Below are 18694 nucleotides of genomic sequence, written 5' to 3'. Positions count from 1 at the left end.
TTTTATCAAACCAGTCTCATTAATTTAACCCACATCTCTGTCTAGCAAAATCACATCACAACAGAGATGTCTTTTACTAATATTGATAATTCGAGGACAGTACATTTTTCATTTGGGTCTCGAGATGAATAAACTCAAGAACCTCTGACATGGATTCTTAAACTATGATTTGGGACCCAAAGCAGTTATTAACATGTCATAGGTGTGTCGCGAGATATGAGTAAACATTCAGAATCATACACTATTTCTTCATAATGTTGGTCGTTCGAGGACACTGCATTTCTCATTTGTCTCTAGAGATAAAAAATGGTAAAAACCTCTGAAACAGCAGATGAATCATACACTATTCATAGTAATTCATATTTATTCCAAGATGGCATAGGAGTTCAGACGTCTTTTGTCCTTGTCTTGTCGTGTCCCGTATATATATATATTTACAACTTTTTTCACATACCTTTTCATATACCTTTTTTAATTTTCCATAAATTCATCTTCAAAACACTCTCCTGCAACCCGCCTCACCAATTTATATTTATAAAAAAAAGTATTATTTACCTCAAATCTGTAATCCTCCAATAAGATAGCCAGAAACTAGCCAGAAGCTAGCCAGAAGCTAATCCAGAAGCTAATCCAGAAGCTAATCCAGAAGCTAATCAGAAGCTAATCAGAAGCTAGTTAGCTTCTTTACTGGCTAATCATTAGTATTCAGCTAACCACGGTTTGTGGTCATCATTTAGCTCGAAAATCTATCGCCAGTTTTGAACCCCACTAATCTACTGACGGAATGCAAGAGGTGGCTAATAACAGACCTCCTTCCTATGCTAGCTTGCTACCGATGGCCTGGCTAGCTGTCTAAATCGCCGTGACCCCCAACCAACCTCTCTACTCACTGGACCCTTTTGATCACTCGACTAAGTATGCCTCTCCTTAATGTCAATATGCCTTGTCCATTGCTGTTCTGGTTAGTGTTTATTGGCTTATTTCACTGTAGAGCCTCTAGTCCTGCTCACTATACCTTATCCAACCTATTAGTTCCACCACCCACACATGCAATGACATCTCCTGGTTTCAATGATGTTTCTAGAGACAATATCTCTCTCTTCATCACTCAATACCTAGGTTTACCTCCACTGTATTCACATCCTACCATACCTTTGTCTGTACATTATACCTTGATGCTATTTTATCGCCCCCAGAAAACTCCTTTTACTCTCTGTTCCAGACGTTCTAAACGACCAATTCTTATTGCTTTTATCCGTACCCTTATTCTACTCCTTCTCTGTTCCTCTGGCTATGTAGAGGTGAATCCAGGCCCTGCAGTGCCTAGCTCCACTCCTATTCCCCAGGCGCTCTCTTTTGACGACTTCTGTAACCGTAATAGCCTTGGTTTCATGCATGTTAACATTAGAAGCCTCCTCCCTAAGTTTGTTCTATTCACTGCTTTAGCACACTCTACCAACCCGGATGTTCTAGCTGTGTCTGAATCCTGTCTTAGGAAGACCACCAAATATTCTGAAATTTTAATCCCAAACTACAATTTTCAGACAAGATAGAACTGCCAAAAGGGGCGGTGTTGCAATCTACTGCAAAGATAGCCTGCAGAGTTCTGTCCTATTATCCAGGTCTGTACCCAATCTACTGCAGAGAGAGCCTGCAGAGTTATGTCCTACTATCCAGGTCTGTACCCAATCTACTGCAGAGAGAGCCTGCAGAGTTCTGTCCTACTATCCAGGTCTGTACCCAATCTACTGCAGAGAGAGCCTCCAGAGTTCTGTCCTACTATCCAGGTCTGTACCCAATCTACTGCAGAGAGAGCCCGCAGAGTTATGTCCTACTATCCAGGTCTGTACCCAAACAATTTGAACTTCTACTTTTAAAAATCCACCTCTCTAAAAACAAGTCTCTCACCGTTGCCACCTGCTATAGACCACCCTCTGCCCCCAGCTGTGCTCTGGAAACCATATGTGAACTGATTGCCCCCCATCTATCTTCAGATCTCGTGCTTCTAGGTGACCTAAACTGGAACACGCTTAACACCCCAGCCATCCTACAATCTAAACTTGATGCCCTCAATCTCACACAAATTATCAATGAACCTACCAGGTACCTCCGCAAAGCCTTAAACACGGGCACCCTCATAGATATCATCCTAACCAACTTGTCCTCTAAATACACCTCTGCTGTCTTCAACCAAGATCTCAGCGATCACTGCCTAATTCCCTGCATCCGTAATGGGTCAGCGGTCAAACGACCTCCACTCATCACTGTCAAACGCTCCCTGAAACACTTCAGCGAGCAGGCCTTTCTAATTGACTTGGCCGGGGTATCCTGGCAGGATATTGATCTCATCCCGTCAGTAGAGGATGCCTGGATATATTTTTTAAATGCCTTCCTAACCATCTTAAATAAACATGCCCCATTCAAGAAATTTAGAACCAGGAACAGATATAGCCCTTGGTTCTCCCCAGAACTGTCTGCCCTTAACCAACACAAAAACATCCTATGGCGTTCTGCATTAGCATCGAACAGCCCCCGTGATATGCAGCTGTTCAGGGAAGCTAGAAACCATTATACACAGGCAGTTAGAAAAGCCAAGGCTAGCTTTTTCAAGCAGAAATTTGCTTCCTGCAACACTAACTCAAAAAAGTTCTGGGACACTGTAAAGTCCTTGGAGAATAAGAACACCTCCTCCCAGCAACCCACTGCACTGAAGATAGGAAACACTGTCACCACTGATAAATCCACCATAATTGAGAATTTCAATAAGCATTTTTCTACGGCTGGCCATGCTTTCCACCTGGCTACTCCTACCCCGGTCAACAGCACTGCACCCCCCACAGCAACTCGCCCAAGCCTTCCCCATTTCTCCTTCTCCCAAATCCGTTCAGCTGATGTTCTGAAAGAGCTGCAAAATCTGGACCCCTACAAATCAGCCGGGCTAGACAATCTGGACCCTTTCTTTCTAAAATGATCTGCCGAAATTGTTGCCACCACTATTACTAGCCTGTTCAACCTCTCTTTCCTCAACCTCAAGTCAACAAACAGATTACCGACCTTTTCGAATCTCACCATACCTTCTCTGCTATGCAATCTGGTTTCAGAGCTGGTCATGGGTGCACCTCAGCCACGCTCAAGGTCCTAAACGATATCTTAACCGCCATTGATAAGAAACATTACTGTGCAGCCGTATTCATTGATCTGGCCAAGGCTTTGACTCTGTCAATCACCACATCCTCATCGGCAGACTCGACAGCCTTGGTTTATCAAATGATTGCCTCGCCTGGTTCACCAACTACTTCTCTGATAGAGTTCAGTGTGTCAAATCGGAGGGTCTGCTGTCCGGACCTCTGGCAGTCTCTATGGGGGTGCCACAGGGTTCAATTCTTGGACCGACTTTCTTCTCTGTATACATCAATGAGGTCGCTCTTGCTGCTGGTGAGTCTCTGATCCACCCCTATGCAGACGACACCATTCTGTATACTTCTGGCCCTTCTTTGGACACTGTGTTAACAACCCTCCAGGCAAGCTTCAATGCCATACAACTCTCCTTCCGTGGCCTCCAATTGCTCTTAAATAGAAGTAAAACTAAATGCATGCTCTTCAACCGATCGCTACCTGCACCTGCCCGCCTGTCCAACATCACTACTCTGGACGGCTCTGACTTAGAATACGTGGACAACTACAAATACTTAGGTGTCTGGTTAGACTGTAAACTCTCCTTCCAGACCCATATCAAACATCTCCAATCCAAAGTTAAATCTAGAATTGGCTTCCTATTTCGCAACAAAGCATCCTTCACTCATGCTGCCAAACATACCCTTGTAAAACTGACCATCCTACCAATCCTCGACTTTGGCGATGTCATTTACAAAATAGCCTCCAATACCCTACTCAATAAATTGGATGCAGTCTATCACAGTGCAATCCGTTTTGTCACCAAAGCCCCATATACTACCCACCATTGCGACCTGTACGCTCTCGTTGGCTGGCCCTCGCTTCATACTCGTCGCCAAACCCACTGGCTCCATGTAATTTACAAGACGCTGCTAGGTATAGTCCCCCCGTATCTCAGATCGCTGGTCACCATAGCATCTCCCACCTGTAGCACACGCTCCAGCAGGTATATCTCTCTAGTCACCCCCAAAACCAATTCTTTCTTTGGCCGCCTCTCCTTCCAGTTCTCTGCTGCCAATGACTGGAATGAACTACAAAAATCTCTGAAACTGGAAACACTTATCTCCCTCACTAGCTATAAGCACCATCTGTCAGAGCAGCTCACAGATTACTGCACCTGTACATAGCCCACCTATAATTTAGCCCAAACAACTACCTCTTTCCCTACTGTATTTAATTAATTTATTTATTTTTGCTCCTTTGCAGCCCATTATTTTTATTTCTACTTCGCACATTCTTCCATTGCAAATCTACCATTCCAGTGTTTTACTTGCTATATTGTATTTACTTTGCCACCATGGCCTTTTTTTTGCCTTTAACTCCCTTATCTCACCTCATTTGCTCACATCGTATATAGACTTGTTTATACTGTATTATTGACTGTATGTTTGTTTTACTCTATGTGTAACTCTGTGTCGTTGTATGTGTCGAACTGCTTTGCTTTATCTTGGCCAGGTCGCAATTGTAAATGAGAACTTGTTCTCAACTTGCCTACCTGGTTAAATAAAGGTGAAATAAAAAATTAACTAAATAATGTTGGTCGTTCTCATTTGGCTCTCGAGCTTAAAAATTGTAAAAACCTCTGAAACAGCAGATTAATCAGTTTGTGTAAGTAATTGACCTACGATATGCTGGGGAACTTTGTAAAAAGGCAGAGTTGATGAGTTTCTTAGCTTTCTGAGTAAATCTTAACCTGTTCAAAAAACAATCCTTCTAAAATTACATTGCAGTGCCGTGAACCGGATTCAAACAAATCAAATCAAATCAAATCAAATGTATTTATATAGCCCTTCGTACATCAGCTGATATCTCAAAGTGCTGTACAGAAACCCAGCCTAAAACCCCAAACAGCAAGCAATGCAGGTGTAGAAGCACGGTGGCTAGGAAAAACTCCCTAGAAAGGCCAAAACCTAGGAAGAAACCTAGAGAGGAACCAGGCTATGTGGGGTGGCCAGTCCTCTTCTGGCTGTGCCGGGTGGAGATTATAACAGAACATGGCCAAGATGTCAAATGTTCATAAATGACCAGCATGGTCAAATAATAATAATCACAGTAGTTTTCGAGGGTGCAACAAGTAAACAAGACATCTCTTTTGTGATGTGATTGTGCTAGACAGAGATCTGGGTTACATTAATGAGACTGGTTTGATTCAAATAGGTGTGGGTGTTCACATCTGCAAAATATATGCTTTCATGGGTGCTGTGGCTTAGTTGGTTAAAGTGCCTGTCTTGTAAACAGGAAATCCTGTGTTCAAATCTCAGCAGTACCTTTTCAAGCATTTTATTGTACACATTGGTGGAGAAGGTCAGAGGGGAGGGCACTCAGGTTTTCTCACCAATCGGATTAGAGAATTAGAGATGATGTGAGGACGATGTAAATGAGATATTCCAATGTCACGGAAAAAGGGCACTTTGTGAATGTGTAAAGCTCTACTGTTTCTTCACTTTATTCATTATCGAGACCAATATGAAAAGTGTTTAGCCAGCTTGTGCACATCACTTTCACAGCCTATGTAGGCTTTACAAAGCCACCTCTTGTCGCCAGCCATGATCGTATAGTGGTTAGTACTCTGCGTTGTGGCCGCAGCAACCCCGGTTTGAATCCGGGTCACGGCACTGCAATGTAATTTCAGAAGGGTTGTTTTTTGAACAGGTTAAGACTTACTCTGAAAGCTAAGAAACTCAGCAACTCTGCCTTTTGACAAAGTTCCCCAGCATATCGTAGGTTAATTACTTACACGAACTGAGTCATCTGCTGTTTCAGAGGTTTTTACCATTTTTAAGCTCTAGAGCCAAATGAGAAATGCAGTGTCCTCGAACGACCAACATTATGAAGAAATAGTGTATGATTCTGAATGTTTACTCATATCTCGCGACCCACCTATGAAATGTTAATAACTGCTTTGGGTCCCAAATCATAGTTTAAGAATCCATGTCAGAGGTTCTTGAGTTTATTCATCTCGAGACCCAAATGAAAAATGTACTGTCCTCGAATGACCAATATTAGTAAAAGACATCTCTTTTGTGATGTGATTTTGCTAGACAGAGATGTGGGTTAAATTAATGAGACTGGTTTGCTAAAAATAGGTGAGACCCAAATGAAAAATGTACTGTCCTCGAAAGACCAATATTAGTAAAAGACATCTCTTGTGTGATGTGATTTTGCTAGACAGAGATGTGGTTTAATTAATGATATTGGTTTGATTGAAATAGGTGTTGGTTCTTCACATCTGCAAAATATATGTCTTTCATGGGTGCTGTGGCTTAGTTGGTTAAAGTACCTGTCTAGTAAACAGGAGATCCTGAGTTCAAATCTCAGCAGTACCTCTTCAAGCATTTTATTGTACACATTGGTGGAGAAGGTCAGAGGAGAGGGCACTCAGGTTTTCTCACCAATCGGTTTAGAGAATTAGAGATGATGTGAGGAGGATGCAATTGAGATATTCCAATGTCACGGAATAAGGGCACTTTTTGAATGTGTAAAGCTCGACTGTTTCTTCACTTTATTCATTATCGAGAACAATATGAAAAGTGTTTAGCCAGCTTGTGCACATCACTTTCACAGCCTATGTAGGCTTTACAAAGACACCTCTTGTAGCCAGCCGTGATCGTATAGTGGTTAGTACTCTGCGTTGTGGCCGCAGCAACCCCGGTTCGAATCCGGGTCACGGCACTGCAATGAAATTTCAGAAGGCTTGTTTTCTGAACAGGTTAAGACTTACTCTGAAAGCTTAGAAACTCAACAACTCTGCGTTTTGACAAAGTTCCCCAGCATATCGCAGGTTAATTATTTACACGAACTGATTCATCTGCTGTTTCAGAGGTTTTTACCATTTTTAAGCTCGAGAGCCAAATGAGAAATGCAGTGTCCTCGAACGACCAACATTATGAAGAAACAGTGTATGATTCTGAATGTTTACTCATATCTCGCGACCCATCTATGACATGTTAATAACTGCTTTGGGTCCCAAATCATAGTTTAAGAATCCATGTCAGAGGTTCTTGAGTTTATTCATCTCGAGACCCAAATGAAAAGTGTACTGTCCTCGATTGACCAATAATAGTAAAAGACATCTCTTTTGTGATGTGATTTTGCTAGACAGAGATGTGGGTTAAATTATTGAGATTGGTTTGATTGAAATAGGTGTTGGTTCTTCACATCTGCAAAATATATATCTTTCATGGGTGCTGTGTCTTAGTTGGTTAAAATGCCTGTCTAGTAAACATGAGATCCTGAGTTCAAATCTCAGCAGTACCTCTTCAAGCATTTTATTGTACACATTGGTGGAGAAGGTCAGAGGAGAGGGCACTCAGGTTTTCTCACCAATCGGTTTAGAGAATTAGAGATGATGTGAGGAGGATGCAATTGAGATATTCCAATGTCACGGAAAAAGGGCACTTTTTGAATGTGTAAAGCTCGACTGTTTCTTCACTTTATTCATTATCGAGACCAATATGAAAAGTGTTTCACCAGCTTGTGCACATCACTTTCACAGCCTATGTAGGCTTTACAAAGCCACCTCTTGTAGCCAGCCGTGATCATATAGTGGTTAGTACTCTGCGTTGTGGCCGTAGCACCCCCGGTTCGAATCCGGGTCATGGCACTGCAATGTAATTTCAGAAGTGTTGTTTTTTGAACAGGTTAAGACTTACTCTGACAGCCAAGGAACTCAGCAACTCTGCCTTTGCGTGGTGGTGACGAATAGATCCGTTTCGCCACAAGCTCCTACAAAACTGCTGTTTTTTTTCTATTGATTTTCTCAGATTTTCTTATTTAATACCTCTTTTACCCTGCTGCTACTCTCTGTTTATCATATATGAATAGTCACTTTAACTATACATTCATGTTCATACTAGCTCAATTATCCTGACTAACCAGTGCCCCCGCACATTGGCTACCTCTGACTATTTGCATTGAGTCTTGTCATCCCACCGCCAACTCCTCTTTTACGCTGCTGCTACTCTCTGTTTATCATATATGAATAGTCACTTTAACTATACATTCATGTACATATTACCTCAATTAGCCCGACTAACCGGTGCCCCCTGCACATTGACTCTGTACCTGTACCACCTGTATAGAGCCTCGCTACTGTTATTTTCACTGTCATTCTACTGTTTTTTTATTTCTTTACTATTGTTTATGTAATACCTATGTTTAACTTAAAAATTGCACTGTTGGTTAGAGCCTGTAAGTAAGCATTTCACTGTAAGGTCTACACCTGTTGTATTCGGCGCACGTGACAAATACACTTTGATTTGATTTGTATATGTTCCAGTGAGGGAATAGAGCTTCTCAGGTCCACTCTGCTGTGGAGAGGTAGCTTAGCTGCTAACGCTAGACAGGACAATGTGAAAACTAACTCGTCAAAGTTTTTTTCTTTCATATTCCTTAAAACTTCACTAGGGTAGGGGCAGCATTCGGAAATTTGGATGAAAGCGTGCCCAAATTAAACTGCCTGCTACTCAGGCCCAGAAGCTAGGATATGGATATTATTAGATTAGATTTGGATAGAAAACACGCTGACGTTTCTAAAACTGTTTGAATGATGTCTGTGAGTATAACAGAACTCATATGGCAGGCGAAAACCTGAGAAAAATCCAACCAGGAAGTGGGAAATCTGATGTTTGTAGTTTTTCAAGTGATTGCCTATCCAATGTACTGTGTCTATGGGGTCATATTGCACTTCCTAAGGCTTCCACTAGATGTCAACAGTCTTTAGAACTTTGTTTCAGGCTTCTACTATGAAGGGGGAGAGAATAAGAGCTGTTTGAATCAGAGGTCTGGCTGAAAGCCATTAATTTAGTCACGCACACGGCCGTGAGCGCAAGCTCCATTCCTTTTCATTTCTAAAGACAAAGGAATTGTCTGGTTGGAATATTATTGAAGATTCATGATAAAAACATCCTAAAGATTGATTCTATACATCGTTTGACATGTTTCTACAAACTGTAATATAACTTTTTTGACTTTTCGTCTATATGATGGACTTTATCGAACAAAACTAACATTTGTTGTCTAACATGGAGACCTGGGAGTGCCATCAGATGAAGGTCATCAACGGAAAGTGATTCATTTGAAATCTATTTCTGACTTTTTTGACACCTCTCCTTGGTAGGAAAATGGCTGTATGGTTTTCTGTGGCTAGGCGCTGACCTAACATAATCACATGGTGTTCTTTCGCCGTATAGCCTTTTTGAAATCAGACACAGCGGTTGGATTTACAAGAAGTTTATCTTTAAAATGGTGTATAATACTTGTATGTTTGAGGAATTTTAATTATGGGATTTCTGTTGTTTTGAATTTGGCGCCCTGCAATTTCACTGGCTTTTGTCGAGGTGGGACACTACTGTTCCACTTGTACCAGAGAGGTTCTTAAGAGGCCTCTTCTTGTTGTAGTGTTTTTCTATTTAAAAAAACACTTCAGTTGTATATAGTAGAAAAGTATGTTCAAGTTTGAGATTCTCCACTGAGCTTGCTCCTTGTTCCAGGACTAGGCTTAATCGTTATCCAGGAAACCACGCCGTTATGTTGACTTGAAGTCAAGTGCACATTTGAAGTGCACTGTGTCATTTAATTTATGACATGGTTGGTATTTATACAGGTGCAGTATTTACTCAGCTCTCACCTACTCGATATTATGGTTGTAGGCTACATGTTACATGGATTCATTTCATTTCCCAAAATGTGCCACAGTGATTGAACCATGTTTTAAATGTGAATCATTGGTAAAAGACTATATACTGTAGCAGCCGTTCCACTATAGATAAAAAAACTATGTGGACACTTTAGTGCGTCTCGAGCTGAACGGGTTTAAGATCCTCTGGACAAGCAGATGAAACGATTAATGTTGTTTAGTTATCCAGTTATTTCAGCTCCAGGTGTAGAAAATCGAGTACACAGCCATGCAATCTCCCATAGACAAAACATTGGCAGTAGAATGGCTTTACTGAAAAGCTCAGTGACATTAAACGTGGCACCGTCATAGGATGCCACCTTTCCAACAAGTCAGTTCGTCAAATTTCTGCACTGCTAGTCAAGTGGTCAAGAGCTGTTATTGTGAAGTGGAAAATTCTAGCAGCAACAACAGCTCAGCTGCGAAGTGGTAGGCCACACAAGACCATAGTATGGGACTGCCGAGTGCTGAAGAAATCCTCTTATCTTCGGTTGCAACATTCACTACTGAGTTCCAATCTGCCTCTGGAAGCAACGTCAGCACACTAACTGTTCATCGGGAGCTTCATGAAATGGGTTTCCATGGCCGAAACCTACACTCAAGCCTAAGATCACCATGCCCAATGCCAAGTGTCGGATGGAGTGGTGTAAAGCTTACCGCCATTGGACTCTGGAACAGTCGAAATGCGTTCTCTGGAGTGATGAATCACCCTTCACCATCTGGCAGTCCTACGGACAAATTTGGGTTTGGCGGATGCCTGACCAAATGCATAGTGCCAACTGTAAAGTTTGGTGGAGGAGGAATGATGGTCTGGGAATGTTTTCATGGTTCGGGCCCCTTAGTTCCAGTGAAGGAAAATATTAAAGCAAAGGTATACAATGACATTCTAGACAATTCTGTGCTTCCAACTTTGTGGCAACAGTTTGGGGAAGGCCCTTTTTTCACCATGACAATGCTCCCTGTGCTGTGAACAAAGCAAGGTCCATACAGAAATAGTTTGTTGAGATCGGTGTGGAAGAATTTGGCAGGCCTGCACAGAGCCCTGACCTCAAACCCCACCGAACACTTTTGGAACGCCGACTGTGAGCCTGGCCTAATCGCCAAACCTCACTAATGCTCTTGTGGCTGAATGGAAGCAAGTCCCTGCAACAATGTTCCAACATCTTGTGTAAAGCCTTCCCATAAGAGTGGAGGCTGTTATAGCAGCAAAGAGGACACCAACTCCATATTAATGGCCATGATTTTGGAATGAGATGTTCGACTAGCAGGTGTCCACATACTTTTGGCCATGTTGTGTATATGCTTTTTAACACTTCTCACAGTTAACTGTTGATTAAAATGTGTTACCTTCTCACAGTCACTGTTGATTTAAAAAGTAGTGTTACTCTAGTTTTGAAATATAGAGAGAAATAATATTAAATACAGTTTAAAATGTTGAATTACTGTTGATGGCTGCTGTACAAAGTTACTCAGTCAAATACTGTAGTTTCCAGTGCTGGTGGAAAGATTCTCCCAATAACTTGTAATTACAACACTTGACCAGTAGGAGGCAGTAGAGTCATGCTTGAGTGAATATATTCTGGTGTTTCCCCAGAAGCTGTGGTGTGCTGTTTCTTTTCTTCAATTGATCCAAAAAATTCCATAACTTTTCTCTGGAAACAATGTTCACATACCCTTTTAACCTTACTGCTTAGAATAGCCAATTATATTTCCACCAACAATTTAATTAGTTTTGCTTCTTTTTGAAGGCCTCACTGTCAATTTGAGCATTAAACTAATGCATTCTGTGAAAAATTAAGATCAATACAGGATTTTGTTTGGTGAATAATGAAATATAAAAATGTTGAATATTCTCATACAGGTTTAGTTTACCTTGTAAGTTCACTTTAAGAGTTTGTCCTGAAAAATCAATTGTTTCAACAACATTATATTGTAATTAACGACATGTTTGATGTTTTATGTACAATATGTATTTTTGTATAAACTACACCTTATAGAAAATAGAAGAGGCATTTGAATTTCACTGAATTCAATTCTATTTCCTTTCATTTAATTCAAATTCTGTGTCGTGTTTACTACTTCAATTCAATAATTGAATTGGAATTTATTCGTCATTCTCGGCTCAATTTGGAATTTAGACCAACCCTGGTGAGAAAGGGGTTCCATCTTACAACCCATATAAATACGTAAACCTTCTTTCAAATATCTTGTATTTTCTCACAAAATCCGTATGTAGTATATGTATCAAATCAAAACAAAGTTTATTTGTCACGTGCGCCGAATACAACAGGCCTTACAGTGAAATGCTTACTTACAGGTTCTAACCAATAGTGTAAAAAAGGTATTACGTGAACAATAGGTAGGTAAAGAAATAAAACAACAGTAAAAAGACATGCTATATACAGTAGCGAGGCTTAAAAGTAGGCTACATACAGACACCGGTTAGTCAGGCTGATTGTGGTAGTATGTACATGTAGATATGGTTAAAGTGACTATGCATATATGATGAACAGAGAGTAGCAGAAGCGTATAAGAGGGGTTGGCGGGTGGTGGGTGGAAAACAATGCAGATAGCCTGGTTAGCCAATGTGCGGGAGCACTGGTTGGTTGGCCCAATTGAGGTAGTATGTACATGACTATCTGATAATTTATCACTCCAGTGTTAATCTGCAAAATTGTAATTATTCGCCTACCTCCTCATGCCTTTTGCACACAATGTATATAGACTGTCTTTTTTACAACAGGCCTTACTGTTGACTTGTTAATTGTTTACTCCATGTGTAACTCTGTGTTCTCTGTTCACACTGCTATGCTTTATCTTGGCCAGGTTGCAGTCGCAAATGAGAACTTGTTCTCAACTAGCCTACCTGGTTAAATAAAGCTGAAAAAAAATGTATGGTTAAAGTGACATATATGATAAACAGAGAGTTGCAGCAGCATAAAAAGAGGGGCTGGGGGGGCACACAATGCAAATAGTCTGGATAACCATTTGATTACCTGTTCAGTAGTCGTATGACTTGGCGGTAAAAACTGTTGAGAAGCCTTTTTGCCCTAGACTTGGCACTCCGGTACCTGTAGTAGTGAGAACAGTCTATGGCTGGGGTGGCTGGGGACTTTGACAATTTTTAGGGCCTTCCTCTGACAACGCCTGGTGTAGAGGTCCTGGACGGCAGGCAGCTTAGCCCCAGTGATGTACTGGGCCATACGCACTACACTCTGTAGTGCCTTGTGGTCAGAGGCCGAGCAATTGCCGTACCAGGCAGTGATGCAACCACTGCTCTCGATGTTGCAGGTGTAGAACCTTTTGAGGATCTCAGGACCCATGCAAAATCTTTTTAGTTTCCTGAGGGGGAATAGGCTTTGTCGTGGCCTCTTCACAACTGTCTTGGTGTGTTTGGACCATTCTAGTTTGTTGTTAATGTGGATACCAAGGAACTTAAAGCTCTCAACATGCTCAACTATAGCCCCATAGATGAGAATGGGGGCGTAGCAGAATTTAGCAGAATAGCAGAATTTATTGTAAGCTTCCGGGTTAGAGTCCCGCACCTTGAAAGTGTCAGCTCTACCCTTTAGCTCAGTGCGGATGTTGCCTGTAATCCATGGCTTCTGGTTGGGGTATGTACGTACAGTCACTGTGGGTACGACGTTCTCGATGCACTTATTGATAAAGCCAGTCACTGATGTGGTGTACTCCTCAATGCCATCGGAAAAATCCCGGAACATGTTCCAGTCTGTGATAGCAAAACAGTCCTGTAGGTTAGCATCTGCTTCATTTGACCATTTTTTATAGACCGAGTCACTGGTGCTTCCTGCTTTAATTTATGCTTGTAAGCAGGAATCAGGAGGATAGCATTGTGGTCGGATTTACCAAATGGAGGGCGAGGGAGAGCTTTTATGCATCTCTGTGTGTGGAGTACAGGTGATCTAGAATTTTTTTCCCTCTGGTTGCACATGTAACATGTTGATGGAAATTTGGTAGAACTGCTAAAAGTTTCCCTACATTAAAGTCTCCGGCCACTAGGAGCGCCACCTCTGGGTGAGTTTGGTTATTTCCAGCTGACTGAGTGCGGTCTTAAGGTCAGCATCTGTCTGTGGTGGTAAATAAACAGCCACAAAAGTATAGCTGAAAACTCTCTAGGCAAGTAGTGGCATGCAATTTATAACAATATACTCTACTTCAGGCGAGCAAAATCTAGAGGCTTCCTTAGATTTCGTGCACCAGCTGTTGTTTACAAATATGCACAGACCCCTGACTCCCCCCTCGTCTTACCGGAGTGTGCTGTTCTATCTTGCCGGTGCAGCGTATATCCCGCTAGCTGAATATCCATGTCGTCATTCAGTCACGATTCTGTGAAACATAGGATATTACAGTTTTTGATGTCCCGTTGGTAGGATATTCGTGATCGTACCTCGTCTAATATATTGTACAATGATTGCACGTTGGCGAGTAGTATTGATGGTAACGGTAGCTTTCCCACTCACCTTTTCTGGGTCCTGACCAGGCATCCGGCTCTTTGTCCTCTGTACCTGCGTCGCTTCCTCTTGCAAATAACGGGGATGTTGGCCCTGTCGGGTGTTTGGAGAATGTCCTGTGCATCTTGCTTGTGGAAGAAAAAATCTAATCCGAGGTTAGTGATCGCTGTCCAGAAGCTAAATTTTTGCCGTAAAATATGGTTGCAGAAACTTTATGAACAAAATAAGTTACAAATAACGTGAACAACCCCCACATAATAGCACTATTGGTTGGGCGCCCGTAAAACTGCTGCCATTTCTTCCGGCGCCATTTTATTGTAATTTATTTGATTTATGTATGTAATGAACCTGAAAGAAATCCAATACTATTTGAACCCAGGTCTGCTACATCACAGAGATGTGGATCTGTCTGTCACTGCAGCACCAGCCGGTTCACAACTCTCTATGGCATCCTCCCAGATGGCACCCTATTCCCTATTTAGTGCATTACTTTTTACCAAGGCCCTTTGCACCATATATGGAGTAGGGTGCTATTTTGGAACTCAGGCAATGCTTCTTCTCTGTGCCCCTGCGGCTGCCCCAGGGCAAAACACAGACAGAAGCTTATCCTCCAACCACTAATGAAACATGTGACCTTTATCTTTTACACTGTGAGCTGCACTGAGCCAGATGGCATTAGCTGGAGAGGAGCCAGGAAGAGGGGGACTGGAGAATTAGAACCTGATTCAGTGAGATATGGAAGTAACACGTATACTGCATCTCTATGGATGATAAATGTGTGATCATTATTTGTTATGCAATATGTTTATTATGCTGTCTAAATGTTGATATGTGACCTGTTGTATAAATGATTGGAGACAGGCGCAGGAATTCGTAATTGGGGGGTTTAATACTCCACCCAAAATATACAACATGTCGTGAAAAGGCACGGGGACGAAGCCCAAAACAAACACGTATACAGAAACACAGGGGTGTAACCCAAACAAAAGAGCCAGGTGCTTTTTGGTGCTTTGAATGTCTGAATCAGACCTGACTTTGAGTTGGAGGGTTCTTAAATTTGAAATTTGTATTTCAGTTTACCTGACGCACACTCAAACTCTCAACATGATAACCACACTGCAGTTGATCGGTGGTGGAGGAGGCAGTTCATTTGAATTCCACGGCATGGACGACGGTGCCACCCTCAAGAAGATTGGAGTGGCGGTGGAAGCCTGGCAGGTCAAAGCTGTGCGGGAGGAGCTATTGGACAGGCACATTGCGACCTATGGAAATTCACACACTTTCAATGAGTTTGAGTTTGACCTCAGAGGGAGCACATCACCAAGCTGTCTCTATGGGGTAACGGCGTCGGCACACGTCTGGGTGCCATTAAGTTCACGACGAGTCAGAACCGTCAGTTCTTTGAACAAATGACCAGCTGGCCACTGAAGACTGAGTACACAATAGATGTGGGGTCTGGAATCTGCCTGGGGCTGCAGGGCAGGTCTGGCTCGGACATCGACTGCATGGGCTTCCTCTTCATCAACACCGTCAAGTCGTCCGTGCTGACCGACATGAAGTATCCCACCCTGTCCCTCTTCAAACCCCAGGTGTGTGTAGACAGCTCAGGAAAACTCTACCGACGCTTAACATTGAGGGGGCTGTCCACTTTAAAACATATAATCCAATATGGGGGTCGACCTTCATCAGGGATCTCATTTCTAGGACAGTCACACACACATACACACACATTAGATTATATTGTTAGCTTTCTAAAAATCAATTGATCAGTTCCTCACTGATGATTAGCTCTTAAATTGTTTTTGTCTTGTCTGAACAATTTGTATCTTTGTGTGTGTTGATTTTAGGTGACCCCAGAATATGTGAAATCCCTGTCTCACCACAACGACACCTCATTGGTTTAAGAAGAGTCCATTACATACAGCAAGACCCTGACCAAGACTTCCTCCTGGTCCGTCAGCAACAAGATAGATTCCACCTTGAATGTGTCGGTCAAAGCAGGGATCCCGGATCTGGTCGAGGTGACATCAGGGTTCAGCTTGACCGTGGGAGTGCAGCAATCCACCAGCCTGCAGAAGACAGAGACCATAACAGAATCAGATACCATCAACGTGAAGATCCCTCCAGGGACGACCATGGATGTTGAGATCACAGTGGGGAGAGCAAATATCGACCTCAACTACAGGGCCACAGTGAATGTCACCTGCATGAATGGCAGCCAGCTGGTCTTCCTATCCAACGGCATCTACACTGGTGTGACTGACACTTCAGCGAGGGTATCCACAAAGGAGACATGAGACAAGTGTCATGAATAGTGTGCACAGTAATAGAATGTGACACCATTACTAAATCTATGTGCGCCTTTTCTGTTATTATTATCTTCTTTGAGTGATTCTAATTGAACCATGTTGACTCAGCACTTTCTGCTATTATGATCTTCTTTGAGTGATTCTAATTGAACCATGTTGACTCAGCACTTTCTGTTATTATGATCTTCTTTGAGTGATTCTAATTGAACCATGTTGACTCAGCACTTTCTGCTATTATGATCTTCTTTGAGTGATTCTAATTGAACCATGTTGACTCAGCACTTTCTGTTATTATGATCTTCTTTGAGTGATTCTAATTGAACCATGTTGACTCAGCACTTTCTGTTATTATGATCTTCTTTGAGTGATTCTAATTGAACCATGTTGACTCAGCACTTTCTGTTATTATGATCTTGTTTGAGTGATTCTAATTGAACCATGTTGACTCGGCACTTTATGTTATTATGATCTTCTTTGAGTGTTTCTAATTTAACCATGTTGACTCAGCACTTTCTGTTATTATTATTTTCTTTGAGTGATTCTAATTGAACCATGATGACTCAGGACTTTATTTCTGTCTCGGCAGAGGTTATAACAACAGGTGGGTCATTCCCACAATCTGGTGCCTTTTGTGTCCAATGACATGTTAACACATGTTTTGTGTGAATTATTGAACAACAATCATTACAAAATGTTTTGGTATACGGTTAGACCCCCATTTACCATTTAAAAAAATGGTATGTAACTGTAACTTAATTTGATGAATATTAAACCATTTGTCTGGTGTGTCAGTAACCTTTCGCCATATCCCCAGTTAAGTTAATTCAACTTCCATTGGATATACTATTCATAAAACTCACAAATATTTAAATTATCATTAAGTTGAGTTTGTCAGGATTTGGCCAGGGTTGTTCCGGTTTTGGTCACTAGATGCCCCCATTGTGCTTTTTGACCCTTTTGTTTTCCCTTGTTCCCAGTTATTATTTGCACCTGTGCCTCGTTTCACTTGATTGTATTTAAACCCTTAGTTTTCCTCAGTTCTTTGTTCTGTGTTTGTATGTTAGCACCCAGCCCCAGCCCCCAGCCATGCTGTGAACTTGAGGTACTCTGGTTTTGTTCTTGTTTATTTTTTATTATTCTTTTGAGGTTTGATTTTTCCCTGCTGTTCTTACCACTTTGTGGATTTTCCTTGTGTCTTGGAGGATATACGTTTTTTTGTCTTGGAATTAATTTTGACGTTGTGGATTTATATTTTTGCCTGTAGATCTTTTCCTTTTTTCTTTATTAAATCACCGTCTCTAGTACTGCTGTGTCTGCCTCATCTTCTGGCTTCTGCCGACAATTAGTGGCTCAGTTTACTAAGTGACTGTTTCTCACACCGGAGACCCGTGTTCGTAACCGGGTCCTGAAAGAGTTCTCTTTCTTAAGAATTGTTTATCATGATTAATTTATTATTTAATATAAGAATCATCCAATGTGTTTGTTAGAACACATGCAGTTACTCACACATGCAGTCACTTACATTCATGCTACTCACACATCACAACTGCTAATAACAGACTCTTATTATAATTGCTAAATACTGCACAACTTAAACCCTCCCCCTTCCCCAAAAGACATGTAAATATTGGATTAGAAATTGTGGAGAATATCAGCAGCATCTCAGTTTCAATTTATCAGCTTATTTGTTGTAATTCTACTAACTATGTGTAGATATGATTTGGATCTCTCCAAATAAAGTGAAACACAAGTTGAGCTTAGTTGGCGTCTACAGATGATCTACTCCACATTCAACTATGTATCAACTGATGAGCATGTTCAGTTCAATTACTAACACTAGTAACTCTCTGTAGATATGAATTGGGATCTAAATACAGTGAAATACTGTTTAAATTAATATGCAATAATCACTAAACAGATATGCATTGGGAACATCTAAATGAAGAAAATACTGTTTAAATTAATATGCAATAATCACTCAACACATCCAAATGTAAAACGGTTGGGATGAGTGAAATGATGTTTTGACACTGGAGCACCTGTGGGAATACACTGAACAAAAA

At 41.5% G+C, this 18694-nt stretch overlaps 3 non-coding genes and 1 pseudogene across 3 annotated transcripts; all 4 read left to right on the top strand.

Annotated features, from left to right (window-relative positions):
• Positions 1-5369: 5369 nt before the first annotated feature.
• trnat-ugu (transfer RNA threonine (anticodon UGU)) lies at positions 5370-5443 on the top strand. The gene has a single exon. It is a non-coding gene; the product is annotated as a tRNA-Thr (tRNA).
• A 983-nt stretch (positions 5444-6426) lies between these two features.
• Positions 6427-6500, top strand: trnat-agu (transfer RNA threonine (anticodon AGU)). Its single transcript has one exon. It is a non-coding gene; the product is annotated as a tRNA-Thr (tRNA).
• Positions 6501-6774: 274 nt separating this feature from the next.
• Positions 6775-6846, top strand: trnah-gug (transfer RNA histidin (anticodon GUG)). Its single transcript has one exon. It is a non-coding gene; the product is annotated as a tRNA-His (tRNA).
• Positions 6847-15404: 8558 nt separating this feature from the next.
• Positions 15405-16951, top strand: LOC115115831 (aerolysin-like protein; annotated as a pseudogene).
• Positions 16952-18694: the final 1743 nt, after the last annotated feature.

The sequence above is a fragment of the Oncorhynchus nerka genome, linkage group LG20, assembly GCF_034236695.1.
Source record: "Oncorhynchus nerka isolate Pitt River linkage group LG20, Oner_Uvic_2.0, whole genome shotgun sequence".
Taxonomy (NCBI): domain Eukaryota; kingdom Metazoa; phylum Chordata; class Actinopteri; order Salmoniformes; family Salmonidae; genus Oncorhynchus; species Oncorhynchus nerka.
The sequence above is the reverse complement of the archived record's forward strand: the minus strand, read 5'-3'. Positions and strand labels throughout refer to the sequence as shown.